The sequence below is a fragment of the Pteropus vampyrus genome, unplaced genomic scaffold, assembly GCF_000151845.1.
Source record: "Pteropus vampyrus isolate Shadow unplaced genomic scaffold, Pvam_2.0 Scaffold66, whole genome shotgun sequence".
Classification (NCBI taxonomy): domain Eukaryota; kingdom Metazoa; phylum Chordata; class Mammalia; order Chiroptera; family Pteropodidae; genus Pteropus; species Pteropus vampyrus.
The window spans coordinates 1847768-1852998 of record NW_011888847.1 but is presented as its reverse complement, the minus strand read 5'-3'; the positions used below and the strand labels follow the sequence as shown (position 1 = coordinate 1852998).

Sequence of the window (5231 nt, the reverse complement as noted above, 5' to 3'; positions counted from 1 at the left end):
GCCCTGGCTGGACTGTGGAACTGAGCCAAGTGCCATGACCCACACAGGGAGGGGACATGTGACTCTGGCTTCCCCAATATGGGCCCTAATAGCTAAACTAACAGGGCCTGGACCATGTAAGTGCAGTGGTCATGCTGACTATGTGTCTTTTTTTACTCTCCAGGAGTTGAAATACATAACCAATTGAATTAATTATTAGATAGAAATGATTCCTTATCCCCCAAGTCACTCCTTTGGGGACCCTGACAGGGACGCAGCCTTCAAGAGCCACAAACCAGGTGGTGAGACTTCAACTGAAATAAATAAGAACCTGTTGAATGTGTCTTTTGTTGAATTCAACACATATTGTTTGAGCCTCTACCGTGTGCCAGAGAATGTTCTAGATGATCAGCAAACAAACTGATGGAGTCACCATCCTTATGGAATGTCCTTTCTAGAGGGGAAAGGCAGACAATAAGTAAATGAGTCTATTATTTAGAATGTCTGATGGTGATAGTACTTTGGAGAAAAATAAAGTTGAGGAATGAGATAGGGGATGAAGGGAGTAAAAGAAGGTTTAGAATGTTCAGCAGGGTGGTCAGAAAATGATTCATTGATGAGGTGACATTTGAGCAAAGACTTGAAAGAGAAGAGGGATCATCTGCAGATAGCTGGGAGGAGGGCTTTCTAGGCAGGGAGAGAGCAAGTGCAAAGTCCCTGGGGTGGGGACAGGTCCAGGTGATAGAGAAACAGCGGGGAGGACGGAGCAGCTGGAGCAGAGTCGGAGTACTTGGTGCCCAGGCCTGTGCTTTGGCCTTCAGAGCAATTCGAGAGAAGAGAACAATACAATCCTTGGCCTCAAAGGAGCAATGAGCATCTAAAGCCCACATGGCACATGCTGAAACAGCACACCTAGGAAAGATGGAGTCTGTGCTGTGCAAGTTCAGAAGAGAAAACTCAGAGTGCTGGAGCAGGCAGAGAGGGCATCAAGGAGAAGGTTGACAGCGGCTGGAGAGATGCTGACAGGCAGGGAGGAAGGGGGTGAGGACACAGGCCCGTGGTAGAGCATTCTGATTAAATATCAGCCACATTCTCTGTGCCCTGAGCAACTTGGAATCATTGCAGCTTTTGGAGATAAATTAACAGAGGTTCATAACACTCGGGTATTTCCTCCCAGGAGGAGAAATTCTACATCAAGGCTTCTGTCCTTCCTCATTACTAAGGTACAGTGAGCTTCTTCTAGACATCAGCATAAAAGCAGCGAGTGCGGGTCATGGTAGACAGGAGAGACTGACCATCAGAGGAGGCGGGGCTGCCCAGGGCAGCCTCTGCTGGGAGATTCAGAAGCTGCTCCCCGCCCTAGAACCCTGGAGGGCTTCCCATGCCACAATTTTTTCCTGCTTTGCCTTTGCCTCCTGTCCTAATGCAAATAACCCTAGGAGGATTATATTTTGAGCCCAGCACACATTTATGCCTTGTGGTTTTCCTTAGTTTGTTGTTGTATGTATTTATTCATTTTTCCATCAAGTTATTCAGCAAATATTTATTCTCACCCTTCTCAGGTTATCAGTGGCTACCTACATGACCCCCAACCCAGAGAAGTTCATCTGTACCTACGAAAACTTGATAAATCATCTTTAATAAGAGCGAGTAACTTGAAATTCTATATAGACAGAACCAGAAAGATGGTCCCTACCCTCTGCTATAACCAGGGCTAGCTCTCTAACTTATGAGTGCCAGAGCAAAATCAAAATAAAAATACAGAGTCCCATCACACTTCACTTAGGAAATAAATTCAAAGGTAACATTAGGAATGATAAAATTATTCTTAAAATTATCTTCTTTGATAATTTTAAAATCATTTTGAAAATGATTAAAGATAAAAGTAGCAAGACAGTGCCCACAGAGCATTATCCCCCAGTGCAGGACCCTGTTGAGCGGGAAGCCCTTCAAAGTAAGCACCCTGTGTGACCACAATGATTGCACACCCACGGCTACAACTTCAATGCAAGCATCTTCCATCTTAGGTTCTCTGCAAAGTCTCTTGCCCCAAGTTGCTCCCATCAGAGCTGAGGGACGTCCTCAGACAGCATTAGGAGAGGCGTGACGCTCCCGCATGGTAGTAATGAAAACATGGAAGAAGGCCTATGGAGTAACGATTGAGTATCTTCAGATTCACATCACTGCCACGTCCTTAGCTTCTTCGAGGCACTAAAAAGCACTTCAGGGTCTTGGGGGGGGGGGGCTGGTTTGTTTGTGTCAGAAGTACCAACTTCCATTTTATTTGCTTTGGAAAACTGGATATGCTGCTATTTGCCAGCCTCTGAAATCAGACTCATGTTTCAAGCTTCCCAGTGTGCTTTGAGAAAGGTCCATAAACCCATAAACTTTCTTTTCTCCCCAAGGTGAAAAGAAAGAGTTTATGGGTTTATGGATACTTAATATCACTGATTCCTGGAGAGTCATATTGAGAACAGCTCATTTAGGCCCCATTTCTCATCCTAAGAGACTGGATAAATATACACCCACACTTCATTATGGAAGGTTTTGAAGGCATCTGAAAAAAATAAAAGCAGATTTTGCATTAAACATTATTTTAAAAAAGAGAGAAAATACTAGTAAAGTTTTCATTTCAATTTCAAAATCAGTTTGTGGAGATCCAGTTTCACAGAAATGAAAAAAAAAAAAAATCCCCTAAGCATGGTAGCTCATTTTTAATATCCAAACAATGCTTGGCAACTGAAAGCATGAATTTGAGTTATTTGGTCATATAAGCGTATCTGAATAAATCTCTAATCTGTGCTGGACCATTTTTTCCCATGTTTGCACAGCAACTGGCACCCACGGGACTGGCAACTGTGGCAGCGTCAACTAGCAGTGCCAGGGCTATAGTCAGCAGTGTAGTGAGAACGGTTCTGCAAAGGGTTTTTTGGCCAAGAGACACTGCAGGGCCAGGAGGCAGCAAGAAGAGCGCGGCCGACTCTCCTGGCGCCCACAGCCACAGAGTTTGAGCCTGCACCCCTGAGAGCACTGCAGAGCCTCTGAAGGAGGCTTTGGGAGGGGGTCAAGGTCCTGCAGCCAGGTGGGTTGGCTCAGAGCCATTGTTCTTTGAACATGTGTGCCAAGGTGACCTAATTTGCTAAGCACCGGCTGGGAAAGTTAGATATACCTGTTTAAAATCAAAGCCAAAGAAACTAAGGGGAGTTTTCTGAAGGGGTGAGGTAGTTGGAAAATTGTTCCACCTATGACTTGTCTCTCACCTGAGAGTCACATGCTGAGAGTCAATGTCTCAGTCTTTCCCAGATGTAGAAAAAGGACTTGGGAGTCATCCTTGTCTTTGATAAGCTATACCACACTATAGCCAGCAGAGGGCAGTACTGCATTTCAGAGGGGGCAGTTTGAGACCTACTAAAGAATTTAAATACATAAAGAATTTAAGCCCCCTTGTCACACCCCACCCACTCCATAGTCTCAGTTACTTGCCTAGAAGAAAGACCTTGTTTTCTTCTGCTTCCTAATTCTGGGAAACCATAAGGCCATTCAGAAATGACTCTGTTGCTCTTGCGAGGGGGGAGAAAACAGATTTCCATATTGGGATGGCCTTGAGCAAAATTATACCATCCTAGATGCCCCGCCCCAGGGCAAGCCAACTGGATTTTCTTTGTCTCCTTCAGTATCATGTGTATGTAGTTAGTCTCTCTGTCTCTCTCTCCGCCCTCTCACCCCCATGGTATTTTAGGCTTGCTCTTTAGTTTTGTAATGCAAGGCTTTGCTCCCCCTTAAAAGGAATGTCAGGCATCGGTGAACAGCGAACTGGGGAAAACATTTCAGGAGGTGAGGAGCCTTCCCAGCATACCTGACATCAATTGTACCTTGAAGGCAGGTCAGGCCAGTAGCCAGAGTCTGAATCTTCGTCCCTGAAACACCAGTGGCTCTAACTTGAGGTCCTGCCTCCCAGCTCTGGACCCAGCTCTCCATGGTGTTGGCAGTCATGGCTTCCAAACTGTTTGCTAATCAGACCTATAACTAAACCCAATATAAACTTGCCTTATGAGTGCCAGAGAATTTCCTCTGTGGGACATGTCTTTCTTCGCCCCTACCAGTCCACAATTAGCCAAATCTTGACTCAAGCTAGATGCTGGTGTTTAGGTTTGAGAGCCCTCCTTGCCCCTTCATCTGCCTTCTGGGCTCCCTCTGGACACCAATGTCCTTTCACAGGCTCAGATAAAAGTAAACAGTACGGTTTCCTCCCAGTGTGCCTTCCTCAGATTTCACCTCTGCATCTCTCATCTGTTAGGGTGTGGATATCTAGAAACCCTACTGGGGAAAAAGAAAACTCATTCACCATTCATGACAAGGTATTCACATTTTAACAAGGGGAAAATACCCAAAGGAATTGAATTCTAAAAGTGGGACTCCTGGCTTTGGGGGTAAACATTTAAGTGGAGGAGTCTAGAAGACCCCCACCACATAAACGGCAGTCTCTTCACCCCTCATTGAAGTCAGCCTTGACTCTGACCAGATAACACAGGACCAAATGCACCCAGCCAGGTTTAGTAAGCAACTACCTCTGCCAAGTGCCGTTTCTCTCATGGAGCCTCAGGTAACCTCATCACAGAGTCTGCATTCTCTGTCATCTGTTCCAAGCACAGACTCACCTCTGATAACCTTTGCAGGTGATAATCAGTCCATCCTGAGTGGCTCCTATATATGTATATTCCATGCTGGGCTGAGCTCTGAAGAAGATACAGTTAAAGAACCCATGATCCCTCATAGAGCTTTCCACCCCACTCCTCCCCAGAGCTACCCTCCCTCTCCACGTTTTTCTCATGGACTTTTAATGGGTCATTTCAATAGTCCCACTCCATTGAGCAACACTGCATGCTTAGAATGATGACATCAGACTTTATTACACATTCCCATTACAAACTCAGGCATGTAATACTAACCTATGTACTAGCTCTCACCAAGAAACGCAAAGCCATTTATGGGCCCCATCTCATTAGCTTCCATGGGAGCCCCGAAGGTAGAGAAGATGTGGGGCCATCATCCTCTCTGGGAACAGACTGGAAGAAACTTCCAGGCGTTCTCTGGTATAAGAAAAGAGTTGTCCAAGGTTAGTCATGGCCACCAATCTGTGCTTTACAGACAACATTTTGACTTGATAATCCTTGGGCCATTTTGTGAAACTTGCATGTACAGGATGATAATTCTCACTCAGGAGCCAGTGTTTTCCTATTGCGTTGAGGCAA

General features: G+C 45.4%; 1 long non-coding RNA gene across 1 annotated transcript; it reads right to left on the bottom strand.

The window, feature by feature from the left end:
- Nucleotides 1–2404: 2404 nt before the first annotated feature.
- On the bottom strand, nt 2405–4993 carry LOC111740589. Its single transcript, XR_002780661.1, has 3 exons — nt 4929–4993; nt 4638–4715; nt 2405–2536 (listed from the first exon to the last, which is right to left on the bottom strand). It is a non-coding gene; the product is annotated as an uncharacterized LOC111740589 (long non-coding RNA).
- Nucleotides 4994–5231: the final 238 nt, after the last annotated feature.